General features: G+C 42.3%; 1 protein-coding gene across 4 annotated transcripts in view; it reads left to right on the forward strand.

Annotated features, from left to right (window-relative positions):
• The window catches only part of rerea (arginine-glutamic acid dipeptide (RE) repeats a), a 169,266-nt gene that overhangs the window by 61,499 nt on the left and 82,325 nt on the right, over positions 1 to 25,442 (forward strand). Inside the window, exon 1 of one of the 4 annotated variants that reach the window (XM_077545671.1) lies at positions 3,377 to 3,848. The exons of 2 other annotated variants lie outside the window; for them this stretch is intronic. The gene's annotated coding sequence lies outside the window, so the exon portion shown is untranslated. Of the gene's footprint in view, positions 1 to 3,376; positions 3,849 to 25,442 lie in introns of those variants that run through there. One more of the 4 variants, XM_077545678.1, reaches the window with a different exon arrangement.

Raw genomic sequence — 25,442 nt, forward strand, 5'->3', positions numbered from 1 at the left:
GAAAAACTGTATTTGAAACATCCACACAATTGTAAATAGTACCACGGTTGCACACATTTGTAAATAGTTTGCCAAATTGTTTTGTCAAATTGTTACACTGTTGAATGTAAATAAACGTATTTTGCTATCAAAAAACACTTTTTCATTGTTGGTGGTAGTGTTTTACAGAAGTAAAGCACTGTTTAGGTGTTTGTGGCATCATTCATGGGAAAAAACGGTCTCAAATTCACTAGAATGCATGAAATAACATCGTTTCACAAAAAGCTTGATTTCTCCATATTTTGTTTCAAAACAGAGCATATGGGTGAAACTAACCATTTTCTATTGTTGATTACTGAAAAACGGAATAAGGTAGAAACAAACTTTTTTTTCTGATGAAAGATGAGAGTCCAATCTTTCATTTGGTAGTATGTGTGTTTCCATAGTCCAAACACAACATTTTCTGTGGACCTTGAAAGATCAGTCAAAATGCTTAAATGGGCTGGCACCCACGGCATCCCTTTTCTGAAAACGTCTGGCAGTCAAAGAGTTAATAAACAATAACTAGGACTAAATCAGTATGCGTTTTTTTGTCGACTAATGAAGACGAGACGAAAATGTACTTCACTTCATAAAAGCTGGACTAAAATCTATGGATATTTCATTTCATGAACAAAAACGAGACGAAAATTATATGATTTTGTGACACTGTCATGTGACACACAGTGATACACCCCCTTTTCAAATCTTCAGCTAGCAAGTGCAACATGCACAAACACATGGGACAGACAGGAGGTGGATTTGCGGTGAAAGGTTAAAAGGGGGGGGTTCCTCGAGCCAGTATTTACGGAAGTAGTCACAGTAGTTACAACGGCGCGATAATCTCCTTCGTACATCCACTGTGGTTGGTAGCACTGTATGTTTTTCATTGCTACCACTGGCACTGCTGTCTTTCTTTGGGCCCATGGCGAAGAAAATTGGAAAACTCAAAATGCACTCGCAAGTATGGAGCACCTCTGGGAATATTCACGATCTGACTGGAAATGAGCAGCGCTTTTGTCTCAATGACCGCAACGTGAGCATTTGGCATTGCTCGGCTTCACTTGGCTACCTGTTCAGGGTACGTTCGGCTTTGCTTGCTTTGCTTGGGTGTTCAAACTCTGAGTCCGAGGTCAAACTCCGAGGCATTTTTTACTCCGATTTTTTGGGTTGAAGTCCGATTTGTACGAGTTCCGAGACGTTCAAACTCCGAAGTTCCACCGTATACATATGCAAGTCACAGGACCAGCCAAATTTTATATTCTGAGAAATACGGTAATGTTTGACAGAAAGTCATGTTTCATTTAAGAGCTCTAACTCTGGTTTGAACATTTGTACAAACACCAATCTTGTTAAATGTAGAATATGCATTTCTAAGGGAAGTATGACTTGCCACCAGAGCGGTAAGTAGTTGCCTTGGAAGCTTGAAGAGTTTGTGTATAGGAGAACCCACTCCCGCCCCCTTGCCTCTATTGAAAAGGAGACGGCCAACATGGTTTGTAGAACAATGAAGGCACATATACACACATGCACGTGCACATGGACACACATGAACAACACACCACCCTCAACTCAATTTCTATTGATCCCCACTGCCTGTCTCTCCTGCTTATGTTTGGCTTCCGTGCAAAAAGAGCCCATCGCGCTGACTATTTGCTTCGGTTAATTGGATTCTGACAGTGATCCAATATCGTGTTTAAGACAATGAAAATGTGTCAAACTACCTGCTCAATGAAATGGAAATACTGCTGCTATTTCATAACTGAGCACAGCCCCTTTGTTGTTTCCCTGCTGTTTTAGCACCATTTGGGGAGGGGTGGATTGAGCTGTTTTTTTTTTTAAGACAAAGCAAATTATCATTTTAGCACTAAAATACTCATGAATACATTTGACGCGAGGTGCTCGCTAACTGTTACAATGGAAACCATTGGTGATATTGTAAATGGACTAATCACGTGATTCCCCCTGCCCATTAAAAATGGGCAGGGTAACTAATTAATTCATTATCCCCAAATGCAAATGAGCTCTTCAAGCCTGAACAGCATCTATTTGCTTCTCACTGCTGGTGTATCTTCCCCCCAGATTAGGGGTGAGCAAACATTTGTGCTCAAGGGCCACATTTGATTTTTAAAATGAACTGATGGGCCAGGTCATCCGTAGATTAGGTCTTTTTTTTTTTAGCATGTATTCATAATATATGTAAAAATATATTATTTCTTAAAAGCGTTTTATTTCAAATCCCGTAAAATGACCCTTGTTGGCCGCCATGTTTACTCCCTGTTTATGCAAATAAGCGTGTGCGGTGCCTACTGCGTCGCCTCTTGCACCATCAATCAAACTACCACCACTAACTAGCTTGCCCTTGATAATCATTTTAAATCTGCTCCACATGTTTTTGGGTTGTTGTTTTAAAAAATATATCTATTTTTAGTGTCTAATTGTCAGGTGATTGTATCTGAGCAAAGACTAGGGCTGTATTCAGAATTGTTCACTCATTTTTACGTAGTGTACTACAAAATTCTCTCATCAGTAAAATGAAAAATAGATTTTGAGCACTACTTGGGAGTGCCATTATTACATCATTGAACTGGTCACATGCCAATCAGAGAGCAAATATTGCGTATGCAAACAATTATTGACACTCACCTTAACACATACAGGAAAATTTAAGGTTTTCAATAAAAAAATTAAATAAATAAAAATTCCCATTACCTGCTGACCTACTGAGCAATTCAAAAGCATAACACATGTCACCAGGGGTTTACTCTTGTCAACTCAGTGTATAACTTTAACAAACTACTTCTTCTGGTGGTGTGACTAGACAATAAGAGTGCCTGGAGTGTTGCCAAACATTATAGCATCATGAATAATAAAGGCTAGAAAAAACACTCTTCCCAAGGGGATGTTCTATTATTACCGTTTTTTTTATGGGATTATTTTGTTACTTGATTGATAAGATTTTTTTTTTTTAAGAAAACTTTTTTTCTTTGTTGGAATGCCTCTGTCCTTCCTCATTGTGCAAGGGGGCAACACTCGATTACAATTTTTATTCAGATTTGTTTTTTCTCGGGCGGAAGGGGTTGAACTCGGGAATTTTAATGCGATATCGTCCAGTCCACCGTACTTTCTGGTTGCGCATGCGCGGTGCAATAACGCATCCATCCCAACGCCACCTATGATAATTATTTTAAATCCGCTCCCCTCATTTTTGTGTCTCGTGTCGAGTTGAAAGGTGATTGTGTCTAGTGAAGACTAGGTCAGCCATGTGGATGCGCGTGTTGAACAGCTGAGGAGGAGGAAGGGGGGAGCGATAAGCAGTGTGTGCGCGCGCATAGAGAAGTGAGGCACGAGAGAAGGAGGAGGGGGGGGCGTGTGTGTATGTGTGTTTGTGGAAAAAAGGAAGCGTAGCCTGTAAACGGCAAACTCGCTGCTTTCCTCTCGCCCTCCAAGCAACCAGCAGCTACGGGTTACTTTTTGTTCCCCCCCGCCCCCTTCTCGTCGTCGATGAAACAGCGAGTAGGAACACTTCGGACCGGGCTGGGGGGGAGGAGGTACCGCCGAACCCCGCTCTCGCTCGTCTCAGCCCAGCTCGCCTCGTTGCCTTCGGACCTGGGAACGAGGTGAAGCCGTCTTTTGTTGAAACAAGTGCCGCTCGCCTCAGCGAGTCCTGCTACGGGTGTCCAGTGGGGGTTTATTAATGAAAGAAGAAGAAAAAAGTCTGCTCCCTTCGTTTGTCTGGATTTGGTGCAGCGAGTTCGTTGGGTCATCCCGGGCGAGGATTTAAAGAACTTGTTTGCACCGGGACTTCACAAGAATCACCAGACTGGCGGGTGAGTAAGCAGCAAAGTAGGGGGGGTCGTTTGAAGGAGGTGGGCTTCCTGAAGTGTGTGTGGAATGAGAACTATCTGATGACTAAAGCCAGGTGGCATTTAAAATGTGCTCATAAGTTGTTGTGTTTATTCGGGATGCAGCAAGTGCGTGTGACCTGATGTGTTTTTGTGTAAGATGAAAGTTGCTTAGATTGTTGTTCAACTTGGCTGCTGTTCTGACCACAAGATGCTTTGTGGAAGGGAGAAAAAACCCCCACAAGTAATCAAAAAGCCCTGGTTGTATCTTTTTCCACTGTTTCAATGCTGGAGCGGGATTCCCCCTAGTTTAACCTCAATGTTTTAGCTGTTGGATTGCCACATTACTCTAGTATCATAATAGAAAGTATATCTGACTGTTTTGGGATGACGGTGGATGTTTAGGGTGTACCATGTGAAAACTGTTGAAGGAGCACCAGATTAACTTGACTTCCCCCTTCAGCACCCCAGAGGCTATGAACTCTGGCCCAAGCACATGCAGCTCTCACTGTGGGGTGAAAAGAAGAGGTGCCTGTTGCTCAAAAGAGCAAAGGGGGGGCTGCTTAGTTGGTGGGATGTGTGTATTAAGGGGGGCAGATGAGGATTTGAACGCACACCAAATTATTTGTCTGAAAGGCAGTTTATCTGATGTTTTCCAGTCTATAAGATGAGAAGTGTGTGAGCGCACTCGAGTCAAAATTGCAAAATTGGTCATAGCGAGTACTCATGTGACACTAGTCAGAAGTCATCTTCAACATGGCTCGTGGCCACATAAGCACAAAGAAGAAAAACTCCCAACGAGCTGGGTAGTGATTGCCTCCAATTGCCGCCATTTATAAAAACAATTTCTTCCCTCCTCCTTGAATGTTTCGCGCAGTTATTACTCAGATGTGGCATTGCTAATTATGAGGAGCTAATCTCCAACATGCCTGCATGGCTTCCTGTACGCCCCCCTCGCACCACCACCAATGAAGGAGAAGTGACCTCTAGTTTAATGATTCAGATGTGATTAATCTACTAGAGTTAGGAGAGACAGTGTGGTCTTGCTTGCAGATAATGATAGGTTATCGAATTATAAAGGACGTTTAAGCTCTCAAAAATGGTTCGACTTGTAAAGGGCAGCTTGTGTTATAAAAGTCGTAGAGGAATGTAGCTGTGTGGCATTGTATAAACACCAGGTGCACTTCTGGTTAAACATTTGACTGAGCCTGACTGGCTGTTTCCGATTAGAACTATGCCACATCAACATTGTTGCATTCCATTTCGCCATTATGGTGCAACTACTCTCGATGCGATAGGGGATTATCTTATTTGCTAAGAATTTGTATATGGTTGTGATATGTTACCATATATCACTTTGTTGCTGTTTAATCCATTCCCAATTTAAACTCAATTTGCATTTTGACCAGAGTAAGATTTTTTTTCCTTCTCTTTAGTAACCCTGCTCAACTAGTATTATAATTCCACTGCGCTGTTGACTTACTCATATTTGAGTTTTCAGGTCATTTTCATTGATGGTGTTAATTTGACACTGGTGAAAATTAGGTGTTACATTTATGTTTCGGTGTGTGTGTGTGTGTGGTTGTCAAGTTTTTATACTTGGGCGACACTCAGCCCCAAAACGTGAAAAGCATTTTACGGTCCATTTCCACCTCACTATTTATGTTGTCACTGCAAAAAAAACAACAACTTTATACTTCAAACAGTGTTTGCCAAACACTGGTTTTCTTTGTGTATTTAGCTATTGACACCTCTGAAGGTGAATAAATGAAATGTTTAATCAGAAAGCTGTCTCCTTCCGGTTCTGTTCATAGTAGTGTGAATGGATTCATATATCAACAAGCACTCCTTACAGTTGAAAACAGCTTCTTCCCGGCTCAGCTTATAGGTGTGCAATCCATTTAGTTTTACTACTTGCGGACAGGTCGAAAGGGGAAGTGGTCAGCCATGTTAATGTGATGTGCACGACATCCTAAATGTTTAATGTGGTGAGGCTAAGTAGCAAAATCACGCCATTATACTGCTGTTTATCACTTTCTGATGTTCTGTTTGAAATGCTGCTTGTGGCACTTTGAACCTGGCGTGCACTTTGATCCCGGTCCAAATTATTTAGTCTGCGGTGGCTGTTCATGTAAAGTAAGGGAGGTGAAGTAGCAGCATGAGTCACCCCTGCACAAACAGCACTTGTAGCAGAGAGCTGGTAAACATTCAGCTCACACACTGGCACATGTTTGAGTGTCACCTCTGAGGAATCTGACATCTGTATCAAAGAGGCTGTTTCCGAGCATGGACAGGAGGAGAGAAAGAGGGAGAGACGTGCTTCGTAGGAACAGGCTGTACCGGCTGTCCGGCCGCTTACAGGCAGATGAATGTTTGACAGAGCACTGGAAAAATATTATTTAATGTGCTCTCACAATGGCCCTGCTGGGATTGCACCACACTGTGTCTCTGGCCTCTTTTTCCTTCCTGTGACAGGACGATGGCAGCTGCTGGCTGGTAGAAGGGAAAAAAACATCTAGAGCTTGTTTCTGTTTATTTTTTTTTCCATCCAGAATGATGTAATCCACAAAGAATTGGAGGAAAGAGTTGTAAATGATGCAATGTTGACATGCCTCTCATTTTCTTTCTCATTGCCAAAGTCCGCTGGGGTCTGCATATTTTTCCATTTTGTTAATACGTTGAATGACTCTACTCCATTTCAATTACATATAAATGACCAAGTTGTTATGCTAGTTGCCGATGTGAATGAAAATGCCTGTTTGCCTCATGGAGAAAAAAACAAACCCATTTGTAAGATACTGTGATTAGATAAAGGTCTGTTAATTACTACTGTCTGTTTGGCTGTGTGAGTGCTGCTTAGTTACACACACACACACACACATAACCCGCCGTCACCCTCCCACTTTTGACCTCAACAATGCTGGATTTGCGAGAGCTGCCTCATCATAAAGAGAGGCAGAAAATCAATGAGAAGCCTTGGCTTCCATGCCATTGTTGCCATCATTTCCATCCCCCTACACACATGCAAACATGGAGGACTCGGGGTTTTTACATGCAACTGTTTTGAATTGAACAAAACAGAATTTATTTTATTTGTATTTATTTTTTAAATTGTGTCATTTTGATAGTTTGTTTACATTTGAAAACGATAGCATTGTTAAGGACATGTGTCCAGTCTGGGCATGCATCAGTGTATGATATAATCAAAACAATAAATGCTTAAGCCAATGCTGAAGTAGCATTTTAATCTATTATTGTCATCGTCTCAAGGGAAATTCCATTTAAACTGCTGCATATACAGTATTTGTTGCACACCACAATAAGAAGTAGATTACAGTTCAAAGTCACAACGACAGTAATCAGGAAGCATCTACTAGTTTAAATGTATTCTTGTCCGCAGCGGCACCTTCCGCTTCCAGACTCAATACTGACCACATACTGCAACTCTGTCCATTTGAGTCCTATTACTTACAAGTCCTCAGTTAAGTCCCGACAAAGGCTACTCAAAAGGATTGTTTCGTCGGGTGTCAGTTTTTGTGGATGTGTGTGTTTGACTACAGAGTGACAGAAAGACTACTGGCATTCTATGGGATCATTTTGACAAGGTTGTTTCTGGAACAAGGCTCAAAATAATGTTTCTTAGCGGCGCAGTTTTGCGAAGTAATGACTTAATTTGAGGAGCAGCTGTCTTAATTTTGTGGATTTTTTTTTTTTGCAGATTAATCACAAGGATTTGAAGCAAGGGTTTTATTAAACAAAATAAAAATTTGACAATATAACGAATTAATTAAATGAATGGCTTCACTTTTCATGTAATGAATGAACAGTTATTTTGTGTTGTGTATTTATGTATAGCAAAACTATTTTATTTTCTAGAAGTAAGGCTAAATTTATTTAAATAGAAAAGATGAAATCTGATGTAATGCAATTTTGAGAACATTGCGGAGACCCCAAAAGTCCAAATCAAAACTCAGGACTCAATTGTGAAAACAAAAAAATAGCATGACTGAGACCACTCCTCAGTAATAGCTGATGTAAACCATACCATAAGTTAATTCACTTCCAGTTCTTTTTAGAGAGTATGATTTTTCCAGACGCTTATTTCATTCACTGCCATTTGATGGCTATAAATGTCAAAGATCCTTTTTAGCTGTGCTGACAATTCAATGTCTGATGTTGTCCACTTCAACGCAGTTCCAACCAGTGCAAAAAATTTACTTGGATCACCTGATCACTTAATTTCGGTGGTATAACATCGTAGCCGTGTCAATCATAGGTTAGCTTAGCAATTAGCATGACTTTCTTTTTTCTTTGTTTTTCTCATCATTTGTGAGATATAATACTTGTCAGAAATTATTCACAGCCAAATAGATGACGATTACTGAATTAGGAGCAATTCCGCAAAGTGTTCAGGCACATTAATAGCCAGCCGAAGCTCGTTGCTAGCTAGCTGCTGTGGCATAAGTAGCACCGGGCTTCCCTCGACCTCTGATTACCCGTGGCAGGTGACATGAGCTGAGAAAATCTTTTAGGGACGGTTGATTTTCAATTTTGCTATTTGCCGTGTTTAGATGAAGATTTTGAGGTGCAAAATGGTTTATTTCGAGCCTTGTGGACATAGCCTGTCGTGGTTCTTCATACTTTACACATATTTGATGTAGCCCACATGAAAGGGCACTAAGGAGGCAGTACTATGTGCTGGGTGAATACAGAACTCGAGCATGATGAAGAAGTGGCGTAGTGCTTTGATTGTTCATGAAAAATTCCATCTAATTTGTTGTATGCACAGTGGAAGGGCCGATATGTTTAATTAACATAAACCCCAGGAGCCACGAATGAGTGAGAAATTGGCATAATTGAAAACAGGTCCTATCTTCTTTCCTCCCCTTTGTGTGTGCACATCCTTGAAGCAGCTCAGCTCATCGGAGGGCACTTTCACACATATTAAGTGTGTGTGTGAGTGAGAGGGCGAGAGCGAGTGGGAGAGAAAGAGACATCTGGCTTTGTTAAAGCCAGTGCATGGTCATAAAGTGGAATGGCGATCCCCACAGGGCTACCTGCTCTGAACGCTGTCATATGGAGCCTCCTTGTCCCTCTCTATTGACATCCCATCTGACAGCAGCTCTGTGGCATCAACACTCAAGCTTGACTTCACAATCATGAGAGATAAAGAGACAGTACATTAATTTTCAGACACTAAAGCAGCTATCGTTAAGACTTTAATGTGTGTTTTTATGGAGCACTCCCAATTGTCCACAATTTAATCCCTCAAAGAAGCATATACTCAACCTTTGGGATGTTCGCCAACAAACATGTTTTTCCTATCCACACTCTCCACTTTCCTGTAACCACCTCCGGATTTTTCTGCAATTGTTAGAAATTATGATAATCAAGTAACTGCAGCAAGGAAGTGCATGCATGCTGTGGCTCCGTATCCTATTTTAGCGAGTAAACATTTAATGCCTTTAAATGTATCACCGCTTTATTTATGCATAGAATCTGCTGTTAACTCTGAATTATACATTAGTCAATGAATAATGCATCGCTGCCATTCCTTAATGATTACTTGCCAGGCAGCGAATGGTAATATTTGCTGATACATTTAGCCATTGATCTTGCTTGTGTTTAACCGGGCTGGTAGAAATGATGTTGCTCCATTTTTGTCTTAAGGGGGCTGTCACGGAGGTAATCAAAAGCAAGCTAATTGTTGTTTTCTTTTAGTGATGTCTTTTGGAAATAACAAGTAACCTCTTAGGAATGAAAACAAAATGGATGTAGTCTTTCAGAGCACACACACTCTTTCTCTCTCGCCCGTATTTATAGCTGTCATTTGTTCCATTTTTTACTAAGATCTCAGAAAGGCCCACACTTTCTCCTTCTCCTGGCTGCTCTTAAAATGAGTTATTTATCCCAAGATTTCTACAGATCAATGTTCAATTACAGTTTTGTCTTTACTGGCTTGTAGCCGTTCCAGGATGGAGTGTGTTTGTTTGAAGTGTGCAGTCTAGACCATGTCTGCTGGTCTGGTAATTTAACCTCTCCTTCGTAAAGGTTCTTTTGATGCTTGTCTTTATTGGCAGCGGTCTTAACAGCTGCGCCGAGCCAGATTATTGGCACATTATCCGCATACTGCTGTGAGTCTAGCATTGCCTTAGCCCTGACACACACACACACACACACACACACACACACACACACACACACACACACTGCCCATAACTGCGCAGATATATTGCTTGTCCACACAATGAGAAAATATTGACTTGTTGTCACTCACTCATTTGTTTAGGCGTGTGAGAGTGATTTTGCTTTTCATTTGCCACCCTGGCAACATAAATTGGAAAACACTACGGCAGCCTCCTTTCTATTTATCGAGGAAGCGCTGGAGCATTGCAGCCTATCACATCTGGAAGACCTTTCTCAAAGCCACAACGAATGGCTTTGTCACTCGCCTTGTATCATTTGCACTTGTCAGCTTGTATCCGACAAAAATCCAACATTCAGCCGCTGCGTGGGAGGAATATCCACTAATGCAATTTTAAGGCACTTTTTACACTGAGCAGGTCAAAATTTGTCCTTCTAAATTTGATACATTACAGAGCAGTGTTGTTAACAACACTGCCGATTTTGAATGCATAAAATGGGGCTTTAAAATTGTGCTCTCAAACGCTGTGCTACATATTTTAGCGACTTAACCTACACATCCTTTGACGTTTCAAAAAGAAAGCCTCCGGTGACTGGAACATATCCCAAAGGGTTGTCATGCGCTATTTGATGCTGCAAGCTAGCTTTCGAGCTAACAGGCTTCCAGGGCTCTTCTCAGTCTGTGGATGGACAGCGGGCTCATTGGCGGCATCAGTTTCTCGTAAATTGGGGCACCCAGGGAAAATTAACTAAATCTTTTGTCATGTTTATTAATAAGTATTATGTAACACTACGTAAAAGCTCTCTAAAGCCCAAACTGTTCAAGGAAACAACAAATCATCTCCATAAGACGATTCACATGCATCTCGATACGATCAATTGAACTACGTTAATTATAAAAATGTAACAATTTAGTTTGGTTCGTTGTGCTCCTATTAATGTGGTACTTTCACCCTGTAGTGGTCGAATTTGGCCATAGCAATAATAACCAAGTAACTTGCAATTGCCCCACATAACTGCTGTAAAGTTCTTCATATAATGCATCACTTGGCACCGTTTTAGCCACCCTACAGAAAATAAATTAAGAAAACTGAAATGGTGACAAACAGTTAGCACCCTATCTCCAGCTAATGATTTCCAAGAGTGATGTAACTTTATTATCAGTTGGACCACTACCAATATAATAGCCACTAATAATGAATGATTAAGGCATATAGCAGTCTGTTCTGTGGTCCCGGTCATAATGAGAGCACCTTACAGGGATCACCAGTGGCCTCGTTCCTGCAAAAATAATGAGGTAGACACTCTGAGCTGCCCCAGGCTGCATGTCAGGGGCTGATCTCTCTCTGAACCGGCAAATCATCTAATGTTTTTTTTAATGCTAAAAAGACAGGCTAATGGCTTTTCTTGATGTGTCTGTGTGCATGTAAGAGTACTTAAAGCATCACTAGCGTTCAGTCACATGCTCATCTAATTGGGTTGATTGTCAAGCTGAGTCGAGGCAGAGAGGGAAAGCATTTTGGGGGAGGGGTTGAGCGATTCTAAGGAAGGGATGACTGCACAATCCAGATATGTAAACAAGAACTGAAAAGACTTGAAGTCACTGTGCCGATACCAGTGTGTGTTTCCCGTTGATGAGTATAGCTATCGAAAGGAAATATCGATGCTTTGCCCAGACTAAGCATTTAAAACATGTAAACCACCCGCGAAAAATGGGAGAGCTTGAGTAAATCATTCAGTGTGACGGTGCGCCATAAAACAAAGAGAGGGGAGAGTTAAAGGCAACAGATGCTCACATGGTTTGATTGTGCTTATTGGAGCATGACCTCTCCAGTCTAAACAGTAGACAATGATGCTGTGTCTGGCTAATACTCTGCCACTCATCTGTTCTCCAGAGGCATTTGCCGTTTTGCATTTCTGTTCATTTCATACGTTTCTCTCCAAAACTTACATATTTTTTTCATTTTTCTTTTTTTGCCCATGCTTGCTATCATCACAGCACACTTAGAATCCTCTGAATACAACGGACCATTTCCGCAAATTATTGACTGTTGACTATGTACGATTCTGTTTTTGCGCGGGTGTTTGAACACATTGCTGCTGTCGCCATGTGTGTAAGCCATGAGAAAAAAAGAGAGAGTCATGTTTTTTTTTATAGAATCACGGGACGTTTAAATATATTTAACTGATTAACTATAACATCAGAACTCTCCCAACCTACATACATATTGTAAACAGTATTTTGCCATAAAAGCAAAAAAAATGTGTGTATATATATATATATATATATATATATATATATACACACACACACACACACACACACTCACACAGACACACACACACACACCTTGGTACCTTGGCTCACGAACTTAATTGGTTCCCACAGAGAGTATGTGAGCCGAAAAGTTTGTCTTCCAAACAAGTATTTCCCATAGGAAACCATTGAAATGAGAATAATCCGTTCCCAGGTCCCCATAAAACACAATTTTCTACTAAAAAAGCCTTAAAACTACACAAAATATACCTTATTTTATGTATAATAAATGTGCTATTGTATTGTAATTAAAGAAATACACTGTACTGTATAATAAAGTGTTTTTATTTGCAAAACTTGCAACTTGCCTTTGTGATGGTACAGTAGTTGAAGGCTTGATGGAATGGAGTGGGAGGAGGAGGGAGGGAGGGAGTTACTGTTTGGAAGGAGAGTCCTCCGGTGTGGCTTCTCTTCTTTGCTTCTTAGGAGACTCTTTATCCTTGTTGCTGACTAAAAACCTCTTAATTGACACCTGTTGCTTTCTGAGTTGTAAGGTCTTACGAAACTGAGGCATCACATTATCATTCATCATGTTGATGATTCTCATAGCCACAGTCTTTTCTGAATGGTACTATTCGATAAAAGCCTGCACATCACTCCACTTAGTTAACATGGTCTTGATGCTCTCACTTGATGCTGCAGCCATCTCCTCCTCCTCGTCCTCACATGACAACTCCTGAATGGCTTCCTTCTGCTTGTCCTCTTGAAGGCGAATCAAATCCTCTTTGTTGAGGACCTCATTATGAACTTCCAGGTTGCCTCTTGATGATATCCGAGTGAAGTTGCCGTGCTTTCTCGGCGATAATACCCGGGACGCTAAGTCACACAAACGCACACCTCGTTCGTGTTTTTCGATGATCTCCTTCTTCTGCTCGACCGTAATTTTCTTTAATGTCTTCTTAGGCTTAACACTAGCCTGTGGTGGGGTCTTTTTCGGTCCCATGATAGCAAAAGTACACTCCAAAATGGTCCAAAATGTCTACCAAACACAAACCACGTCCGCACTCAAAGAAAGGGGGTGACGAACTGGGACGCCGTGAGCGTGCGTCAGCTTCTCGTGATTTCTCGTGTCGCGTGATTTGGTTCGTCCGCCGAAAACTAGTTCGTCAGCTGAGACTATATGCTCGCGAATTTAATGTTCGTGAGGTGAAAAGTTCGTGAGCTGAAGCGTTCGTGAGCCGAGGTACCACTGTATATATATACACACACACACACACACACATACACACACACACACACACACACACACACACACACACATATACATATATATACATATACAGCACAGAAAATTGCGAGTAGCCAGCATTTCAGTGTGAAGGCCTCGTTATACTTCTGCGTCAGGCTACGGCGGAGACACGCTCGTGCGTTTGCCTTCATACTTGTGCGCAATACACATCACAATACTCATCAGTTTCACTCCCAAGTCGGGGTGTCATTACAACTGAGTGGAGAGATTCCTCTGCATTTTATGACCAATTCAGGAAGTTGTTTTTCATTTCAGGAACAAGAAACAAAGTTGAGAGAGTTGGTTCATCACCATGGCAATTATTTAGTGCCAATTTGCAACGGTGTCGGCTGTAAACTCGCCAAAACACAACAGCCCTCTGCTTAGCGAACAGTCCTCCCCCCCCTCCCTCTTGTTACATACACACATATCCACACGTACAATCGTGGGAGGAGAAAGAGAAAGAAAAAAAGGCTGAGTACGCCATCAAAACGGACCAATCACGAGCGATGTTACGACCCGCCATCTACGACGGTCAAGATTTGAAGATGTGTGCGCCGCACCCGGCCAAGAGCGAGACAGTACTTGACTGGCGTCGATCACGTGATGTACGCCGGTCATTAACGCAAATGCAAAAGTATAAACCAGGCTTAAGTTTGATTTTGCGATTGCTGAACTGCGAGTGTATGTTGACTGTACTCACTTAAATAAGACAGCTTGTGCTTCAACTGAGTGACTCTAAGTTGAATACTGTAAATGGCGTGCAAGAGTAGCACTGCCATGACAAGGTAAGATGACTACATTTGCCAGACAAAGACTAGTTTCAAAGCAAGCCAGTTTGCCAACATGCCTTTCTGGGGGACAGCGTCTGGGTCAGTGTTTGGGGCAGTGATCTATAGCCATGTTCCACCAAGCGCTACACTTGACTTCATCTTGACATGATACAGTTTGAAATGATAAAACTCTGATCTAGTGCGACATTCCTCTGTGAGGTGTGAACTAAGGCTGCATAACAATACAGGAGTTGCATAAATTACTACAAGCCAGTTTGACTAATCTGCCAGTTAATTCAACAATTACTGTCTAAAGAACAAGCGATACTACTGCTATTTGCTGACATTTATTGTAAACGGGAAACCCAAATGGCGGGTTTACCAGTCACTGACTCGGGCTGCTTATCTACACAGCACTTTTACTTAAGATTAGACTAGTAATTGATTAACTAATTAATTGATTATTAAGAGTTCTGTCGATTTATATAGTTTTGATTGAAGCAGTGCAATATTTGCATTGTGACGCAATTTAGATGTGTCGATTCAGTTTTAACATGTTTGTTTGCAGCCAAATCGTAGCTCAACTATGGGAAGTTGAGCTACAAGCCCATAAATAAGGCTCAACTGCTCCGGGCAACATATTTTGCGCAATATGACACTTGGCATGGGAACGAGTTCAGCCGTTCACTTCTTTTAAAATACAATATAACAATCCACCAATTGAACATTAATTTTCCCCATAATAAATGCCAATCGCTAACAGCTACCGTAACAAACACAACAGAAGTTTTCAGAAAATTAGTAGAGATCTGTTATTTTCCTTCAGCTTTTGGTGGAAGCAGGTCTAAAGTTCAAGTTAAGATCCACTCATAAGCAGTCTAGTTTACAAACATGCCAAGACTGGACATCTGTGTCTTGGCTATCTATTACCCCCCACCCCCAAACACACACACACCTCCCCCACCCGCCTCTCAGACTGCCGGCAACTCTTGCGCTGGTGCACCGTACCACACACCATAGGGGCTTATCTTGCTAACATAACAACGCTAACAAAGAGGATTGAAACCAATAGGACACACACAGTAACTCCTCGTCAAAATGGGGACCTTTGTTCAGAGATCATTGGATAGGACATCATAGCGACTCAGGAGTGTAGTAGCAGTCGGGCTTTTCATCCTCAAACGCTTAGCATGTTGTCGCTGAAGGAGATCCCTTTCCTGATAAGGCTTCATAGAAAGGTATTCCTCTGGGACTGGGCTGTTGAGGGATTTCTACAGTTCTGCCATGTGCTGATTAAAGGAACACTTGTAGATAATCCCTTTTTAAAAACATACCTTTGTTGTGTGCGCTGAGGTGTGGCGTGAGAGGAAGACACATGATTTGGATTTTGCAATGGTTCTCACCTTGGTGTGATCTGCCACCCTGCTAGGATAAATATTTAATGACAACACGGGAGGCTGAAATAGAGCTATTACATACTGGTGCTGAGAAATGGACCATCTATTTAGAGCCTATACTCTTCTGTAAGGCCACAGCATTAGTAGATACTACAGCCCAAGGTTACTAGTGTTGTGTTTGTGTGTGAGGTGTGTCAGCCTTCCAACTTGCTGGAGTGATGAAAAGTAAGTGCTGCACTCTGTCTGTTATTTAGCAGTCATTCATGAATCCTCCATGAACTGCACGACCTTTGTGTGTGCATCCGACTGAGGTTAATACAGGATCCTGTTATGGCATATGTCACTTGAACTATTACCAGAGGTAGAACAGCTGTATGACTTCGCCCTTTACCACCTTGGTTTTGCTTCGTTTCATGCCGCTTGCTTCTCGCCCTCTGGGCTTGTGTCTCGCGTCTTTCTTTTCACACATAATGGATTTGAAGGCTTGCATCGCAGCTCGCTGCTAAGAGGTCATTCCGGTGGTGTAGAAGTACAGATCTGTGGAGATTTGTGATCCTAGCCTGGGTTTGTGACACATGCATGAATTGCACCTTTAAAGGCTTGCTTTCACATGTTTGGCCCGGATCACGACAAAGCATAATGGGGCTCTGCACTGATCTGAGCCTGACTGTGTTCATTCCTCCCGTTTACTCATTACACGATGGCTGTTGTGAAAGCAATTACTTTCACTTTTCATGTTCGGCGCTTTCGGGTCACACTACGGCTCTTATTCCATTTCACTGAAGTTCCCAGTTCCCGGCGGCTTCCAAGCAGCCCAGTAAGTGGTGTGCATTAACATCTTATATGTCAGTGTAGGAAATAGGTGCGTAAACACAGCACAGTTCTTGAAGCACGTCCCTTCCCTGTATACCAGCGGACCCTTCAGATGAGTGCCAAGATCAATGAAGCTCTTAGTGCAAAACCATTTCGATCAACACTGGCTTTGCTTCTGCTCATCATACATTTTATACTCTGTACATATATTTAAATAAACAAAAATCTAATCAAGTCAGACCCCTGCCCGATTACATATATTTCCCGCTGCTCAGGCTCTCATGGACACATCAATTAGGAGGCATTTCCTAGTCACGATTGAATCCTAGGTATGACCTGCTGAGTGGCAAGTGAGGAGATGGAAGCGGGGAACTGCTGTGTAAAGTGATCCAGGAAGTTTTGCTGACTGAAGCAGAACGGCGCGCTTTCTCTCGAGCAGAACTACTGGCATCATAAATAAGCTAAGAGCATGTTTTTAGAGGGATAAACTGTGCTGCTTTAATAGTGAGCAGAAAGAAAGGGTTAATGGGCCCTTTGGACTCTTTGTTTGAAAAAGCAAAAGGCAGACATTTTAGTGCCCCCTTGTCCCTCCCATTAATTATTATTTGATGGTAAGGAAATAAGAGCAGGCCATATTATGAAGCATAATTATTCATTGTGGCTTTTGCCCTCACTGAACTACCCCTCCCCTCTTGTGCTCAGTGAGGAAGCTGGCAGGCCTGTCAATTGGACCCCCCACCCTCTTAGCTTTTTAAAGAGAGGACCGGAGGGAGCAGGGTGAAGGGCGCCATTTGCCCCTGTGATATATGAGGAGCGACAGCGATGTACGTTAGGTGCATCTGAAAGAAAGACAGAAGGTCAAGGCGCATTACACTCCAGCCATTTACTGGCTGAACACACAGACTGACCTGCACTGCAAATACAGTACTGTTGGTACGTGCGTGTCCATGTGCGTCAATGGCCTACACATTTTAAAATTGACACTCGTGTAAACAAAAATGAATGCCCCACTGTAGTGAATGTGCTCTCTGTGGCTCTTTTGCACGCTTGCAGATGCAGCGGGGAAGCTATTTTAACATTGACCGTAGCTCTACAAAACCTGCTTTCCCCCGTGGAGATGGCAGAAGTGTCTGAAGCACATTTCCTGTCCATAAAAACAGCGCATGGTGTGCGCTGAACATGACATGCTTGACATTATTACAGTTGAAGGTCTGAGATCAAACGCGGTTCATATCAGGGTGCTGGTCAACCTCCAAATTATTCTGATTTTAAACGGTTCCCATAAGAAATAATAGAAATAGAAATAATGTATTGCAGGATCAATCTGAACCAATTAAAACAAAAAAAAAAAGGAAAAAGAAACACCAGTAATATTAGGACTTCAAAACAATAGTGTTGTTGAGATGTTAAGCATGATGGAGTCCAAGAAAAAAACAAAACAGGATTCAACTTTGAATGCTGGCTGTACAGATTTTAGAACCCCAACATTTGTGGTTTGCACTACATTTTTCCCAAAGGTTTTGGATGCCTTTTAAATTGTAAGAGAAAGGATGCATTCAAATTGAGATTCCTTTGTATTTTATACTTATACGGACGTAGAAATATGTTCTGAAGTCCGTGCACTACAATGAAAGTGCGTATGTTCTAGTACTTGTGTTTTGTTTACAACTCGGCTCAGTCGTAATCAACTCGCTAGCCCACACAACTAGCTAACGTCAATATTAGTCAGCCAAACAACCACCTCCAAAAGCCCCAGACCTAGCGCCACTCAACCGCAAACTTAAAAAAAAAAGTTCATAACAACTTGAGAATTATCCACGATACGAAATGGCAGATAGCAATGTTTATATCCCCAGTCAGGCCACAACCCTCGCGTCTTGCTATTACCGTTTCCATGTCCTACTGCCCGACACACTGCCGCACTGTGTCCAAAGTTGGGTTGGGGCAGTTTTTTGTGAGGTCTTAATTTCCGAACGGCAAATTCGAGCAATGCAACTGAGTTTCCGAATGGTTGGCGTGAACCAGTGCGAGTTTGGTGCGTATTTCCGAACGCACCCTTTATGTGTACATTGAATGTTGAGGCCTAGATACACCAATCCGACGTCGGCCAAATGCGACCGACGCCTACCCCCTGTGGCGTTGGCCCAGACGTCAGCACGTTGCGTAGAAAAATGACGTAAAATACACACCACACCGACACCGACTTATTACATACCTTTAGCACATGCGTGAGAAGTATTTCCCCTCCGTACCATCGGCGGCGGTAGTCATTATTCCTAAAGGCAACCGGAAACCTCTTTACGGGGGCGGGATATAAAAAACATAAACATTGCATACCGGTGCTTACTTGGCCTCCCATGTCCTCCCACGTGAATGAAACCCTCAGGCTTTTTACACAGTATCGTATATAAAAGTAAATCCTACCTGCTATATCCAGTTACGTCCCCATGTCATGCCATAGTTTGGCTTTCATACCTTTGTTGGCAAACCTTTTAACGGTAATATCATGCAATGCCGGTCTCTGTTGAACCAAAGAGACAAAGTCATCTTCCCCTTCGTCCCCTTCTCGTTCCCGAACGCATGGATGTACTCCGTTGTGGCGTATCCTGGACCCTGTCGACTCCTGGCTGCTACCAATCGTCGGCTTACCCGAAAAGCTTCGGCCGTGCTGTCCTCCGTGTTTTGGACACGGTGCCGAACTCCAGCTTCTGAAGGAGCTTCCTCGAAATCGATAGACGGAAGAGCCATGCGCCCCTGCTGCTCCCACAAAGATCGCGCTGTTAAATGCACAGTCATTGACAAACAAAACAATTATTTTGAGGCAGTTTTTCCTTTTCAACAACTGGGATTTCCTCTGCCTGACGAAGACCTGGACTGTCGCCGGTGAGTCCACCGCTATGATTGAATTACTACCGCCTGGCTGTGCGTACTTGGACGCTCCGAGGACGTCGGGCCGAGGTGGAAAAACGGCGACTATTTTAAAAAACACATTTAAATGTAAACAATGTCTATTTACCACATCGATCAACAGCTTTGAAGCTACCTTCTTTGAAATCGGCCAAACTGTCACTGTGCTGTGCTGTGTCATTTAGCGTCCTCCAAAATACAATAAGGACTTTTTAAACGACTTTGCAAATCTTCTTGGCAAAATCATGCTGAAATATGATCATATCCTCTTTGTGGGGGACTTTAATATTCATGTGTGCTGTCCTGAAAAACCATAAAGTTGAGTTGAGTTGAGTACTGTTTATTCGTGTTCGTCACTTCCTCTTCTTGCCCTGTGCGCTGATTCGCTAGCTAACAGCCAATCACAGTGATCAAATGCCCCGATGCCCAACGCCGATTCAACATTTAGAATTTGCTGGAAACGCCACCCCCGACGTATTCCAACTCGATCCGACCTCATGACAGTAATTTATACACTGATCAGACAGCGCATGCCGTCGCCCCAACGTTGTCCAACTCCCGACGTCGGATTGGTGTATCAAGGCCTTTGTGCAATTGCCCCAGCACTAAAGCAGTGTTGCCTGAACTTGAAGCCTGAACTTAAAATCTTTGTGTGAACGTTGGGGTTACTTAATGTGTTTGCTGTGCAGGCAGGCGTAAGTTGTAAGTTGTCATTAATGGTCTAGTGAGAGAAAGAGAAGCCAGAAAAAAGACTGCTGTGGTCAAAGCCTAACATTAACATTCCAGGGATATCTGAGGTTTATTCACAGCCTCTCTGATGAAAAGCCCACCCTTTTTTAAGGCGTCGGGACTGAGGTCAGCTGTGTTGTATCCTATTTGGACTGTGCACAGTAGAGGATGTAATGAGTAATCTTAAACATGCATCTTGTGTGTGTGTGTGTGTGTGTGTGTGTGCTTGGAGGCACATCAGATCAGCAGTCTCAATTTCGCATTCAAAAGGGCTCGAGTTTAATCTGCAGATGAGTGCTGTACTCTGTAGGGTTGCACCAGGAAACCGATTGTTCTTGGCTCCCTCTGGCCATGTTTTATGAAAATAATTGCCTGTTATAGCTTTTGTGTATTTTCACATGAAGACCTAAGCTTGTGGTGCAGCTTGTAAATCATGCATGGCATACCTCTTTCAAACATTTTTAGAAAATCAACTAGTCTACCTGTATGTATGTGTATCATGGATGGTTCTCAGACATGGTCCGCCGAGAGCCTCAAATGATGACCCTGTCACAGAGTCAATATTTTGTTCCCTTTAAAATCAGTCAGCACATTTCACTGTTCACAATATTGCATATTTTCTGCAGAGATAAAATAAACAACCTTACTGAGATTTGTGCAGTTGTATGAATATATTTTGAGCGGTGAGAAATGACGGCCAATTCCTGTTCATGACATGCCGACACATTTGTGTAATTTAGAGCTTTTTATACCCTTACAATGCATAACTATAAAAAAGTTACCAACAAACTCAGAAAGAATGTAGATGCAAAACAAGACCGTGACAATACGTCGGCAGACTGCCTCCAATGATTTACAACTGTACTGTACTGTATGCTTCCACTTGGACTTGTGTAAGTAGAACTAGTAGTTCAATTATTTTGTTTAAAATATGTTAACAGTTAAAAAAAATGTATTTTGTTTTGTCCAGTTTTATTTGTACCGACTGACCAATGAAATAGATCGATAAATCTTTTTTACACTAATTGCACACTGTTTTTTTTGTGTGCGTGTGTATTCTTGCGCGTCAGCAGGATTTGCAAGGCGCGCAAGTTCAGCTGCAGGCATATCATATTTTGCCAAGTGAACTGTTAATATGTCCACATGATCATATAATAATCCTGTAATAATCTTACCAATAATCTGCCCAAGTGTAAAAAATAGTCAAAGGTGGGGTCTTAAATTTTGGCCGTTTTCTGTTTGTAAACAAACAATTCAAAACGGACTCCTCCCACGGCTCAATCCCCACTCTTCCCGTCAACATTGCTCCTGCCTTCAGCGACACGCCCCCCGCTTAGTGATTGGCTGGAGGGGTAAACATTGACTTTCCGCCCAGAAACATCCCTCTCATGGCAAAACACAACAAAATGGCAAAATACAAGCTGGGAAGATGGAATTTGATGATAAAATCACCACCACACATGAACAGAAGCCGAGAGGTGTTGATTTAGAAGGATTTAATGTGTATACATCCAGTGTTTATGAAGTGTTTATTTCTGAGTGAAAACTTAAGACCCCACCTTTAAAACAAAAATCTTGTTTTCATTGAGTGCTCAGTTTGGTGCCCATGTAGCAACCGCTCCAATATGAAACAATGGACTCGATCACGACATTCAACAAACAAAGTGCTGAGTGACGACCTTCATGTATTCATAGTACACTGTAGAAATCATTTTTAATTTAAAGCGCAGGTTCAGTTTTGCGCTCACGCCACACTCCTGGACCATTTTTTCCTGAGAACCACCCGTGTGTGTGTGTGTGGCCGTGTCTTTGTGGCGTAGTACTAAAATGCCACTGCTGTGAGAGGCCCAGTCCTGAGCGCTACATGTTTTATGAGCTGTCCTCAGAGGATATGGGAGCACTGAGCTCAGATCCTGCTTGTTACAGCAGCGTTTTCATCACTCTTACCCGCTTCCCCCACTATTTTCTTATGTGTGTGCAATGAGGAAGTAAAAACACATCCAGCAATATACAGTATACCATTACCTCCCCACCAAGTCTGTTGCTGTGCTTTATAAATTGCGACTATTTGCACGCAACGGTCACAATGAGGAGATTGATGATTTTCTCCTCATGTGCTTTTCAGAGGGCACACTCCTCATTGTCGAGGATCAGCGGCCATTACAGCTGAGATGGTGGGTGTCAAGGCCGAACACAGTGAATATTCCACTCCCCCACTGACTGCTTTCAGAAGCCATTCTTTTCATTGTGCAAGCAAACTGTCAACCGGGGAAAGGTTTGCTGACAGCGTATAGCTGCGTCTCATACGCGATGATTTGTGAGTCATATCTCTGCTTGCGACAATACGGTTGCAGTAAAATAGAGGCTTGCAAACAATGAAGATGTTCACAAGATGAATCCTTTCTTTTATTGTTTTGAAAGGGTTATGGTTGGTTGGGTTATAAAAGCGGACTTCTCTAATTAGAGGTAATATCTTCCTATGGTGTTATTATATGGTGTTGAATGGGGTGTTTGTCCCTCAGCCACTCCCAACCATCTGCTCAACGATAGTGAGCAGAATTTCCCACAACGTGGCTTGCTAATACCAGTTGGGGAATGGTTTTGTGCGCTGACCTAATAATTTTGTTTATAGGGGATGTTATCCAAGTCACCCTTCAGTGCCCCCACTGGCCTGTGCTGCCAGTCTCAACCCTCCGAGCTGTCTCATCTGTCACGTCACTCTGGGTGGTAGATGGAGGATGTAGGGCAGCCTCATGAATACATTCCTTCCCCTCACCACACTTATTTAGACTACCAGTTGTACTTGAATTGATGGATAAGATCATTAAGATGACAATATGCTCGTGGATCCGAGAGAGAAAATTGGGGCTGTTTGATTGCTGAATATCTAGAAGTGGCTTATGATTGAGTGTTCCAATATTAAAATCTCACTTTGACAGACAACAAAATAAAAATAGTTTTTTTATTAAGTGTTTTTTTTCCCTCCTCCCTTGTACTTCATCTGATTGATTAAATGTCATATTGACGTTTTCTCTTCCACTGTTCCAAATTGCAGTATATACAGCCATGGAAAAACTTAGAGAGTGAGCCCATCCTTGTTTCTTCAGTTTCCTGTTCATTTTAAATGCCTAGTACAACTAAAGGTACGTTTGTTCGGACCAATAACAAAAACAGCTCATAAGGGTGTAATTTAAGAGCTGATCGAGCCATTTCCCAAAGGTTTCCTTGATAATAACTAGGGATTCACAGAAATTAAAATGTTTGTCCGAAAACCGAAACGGCGGAAAAAAATGATGCCGATTTTTACTATCATTGCATTTATTATAGTTAATTAAATAATAATATTATTATAAAATATTTATTTAGCCCTGGCATTTAAACAAAGCACAATATAAATTGAAATGTGCCCACACCGCAGACATGTTGGATAATGGTACATACTACATTAAACACCAAAAGAGGGTTTTCTGGCGGTGCGATTGCACTTTATAGTCAATGTAGTTCGCACAGGCGGGGACGGATGCGTGCGGCGGGACAAGGGTGGGGCACACTTAAACTCGGTTCATTGTTGGTTTTCTTTTCTTTTCTACTCCTCCATTTGAGGACAATGTTATTTTACTTAAAATGTTGAATAAAGATTGTTATAAAAGAATCGGCACATTCGCATATTCACCAACATTTACAAATAAATAAATACATTGGTTCGCACCAGCTAATCGGCTTCGGGAAAGGACTGCAAAGTCACACTTGGTGTCCTGTACAGGTCTGTCGCCACCCGGAGATAGTGGTAAGCGTTTCCTTGTTTAAAACTGTTGATAGCAATAGTGCTAGCATTAGCTAAAGTATTTAGCACGGCCACCGAGATGCTGGTGAAAAAGTGGAACCGTTTGAGGGGCTCTTATAAGAAAAAAAAAAAACAAAACAAGGGAAGGGAAGGTGCAGCGGGAGAAAGAGTGGCTCACCTGTACTGCAGTACACGGCAGTTCTGTCCTTTTTTGATCCGCTTAAATGTTGTACTCCAAGCGACGTCCCTCTCCTCCGGTGTGCGCAATGGCCCCGGGAGCTTCTGCGACCGACAAAAAAAGTACAGCAGCAAAAAGAGAGGCGGACACTCACCCTCACGTTCGCTGTTTGAATCAAACAAACGCTTGCCTTTTTTTGTTGTTGTTTTTTGCTTGCGTCACCACAACCTATTTCGGCCATATTCTTTCGGCTTTAATTTTATTTCCAAATGGCCGAATATTCGGTGCATTGCTAATAATAACCCAAATCACTTCACAAGCTAACTAGCAGCTATGACAGGGTTAGTGTTAGGGTCCATCCCACCTCAACGGTTTGGCATATGAAGATGCTGATTAAACTGCATAATTATTGCACAGGTGTGCCTTAGATCACAATAAAAGGCCACTCAGAAATGTGCATTTTAATGACAACACAAGGCCACAGATGTCACAAGTTTTGAAGCCCCGTGCCGTGCAGTTGGCATGTTGACTGCAAGAATGTCCACCAGAGCTGTTGTCCATGAATTGAATATTCCTTTCTCTACCATAAAATTTGGTAGTACATCCAACTGGCCATACAACCGCAGACCACCTGCGAGCACACCAGCCCAGGACCTCCACATCCAACATGTTCACCTCCAAGGTCGTCTTAGACCAGCCACCTGAGCAGTTGCTGCAACAATCGGTTTGCATAATCCAAGAATTTCTGCACAAACTATCGGAAACCGCTTCGGGGAAGCTCATCTGCCTGCTTGTCGTCCTCATTGGGGTCTCCAGCTGACTGCAATTTGTCGTCGTAACTGACTTGAGTGGTCAAATACTCGCATTCGATGGCGTCTGGCACATTAGAGAGGAGTTCACCACGGATAAATCCTGGTTTTCACTGTTCAGGGCAGATGGCAGATAGTGTGTGTGGTGTCGTGTGGCTGAGCTATTTGCTGTTGTTTGTTGGCGTGAGACAATTGGTAGTGACATGATGAGATACTGACCGATTTTCTGAACGAACACCAGCCTAAGGCACACACACACCTGTGCAATCTTCTTTCTGTCTAATGAGCAACTAGATTTGCCATACCTGTGAGGTGGGAAGGATTATCTCAACAAAAGAGAAATGCTCACTAACAGATCTAGACAGATTTGTGAACAACATTTGGCCTTTTTCGTATGTAGAAAAAGTTTGAATTCTTTGGGTGTAGCGCATGAAAAATGGACCAAAATATAAGTCTTGCATTTATATATTCAGTGTATATACTGTACACACCATTTGATT

The sequence above is a fragment of the Vanacampus margaritifer genome, chromosome 1 (genome assembly GCF_051991255.1).
Source record: "Vanacampus margaritifer isolate UIUO_Vmar chromosome 1, RoL_Vmar_1.0, whole genome shotgun sequence".
Classification (NCBI taxonomy): Eukaryota; Metazoa; Chordata; class Actinopteri; order Syngnathiformes; family Syngnathidae; genus Vanacampus; species Vanacampus margaritifer.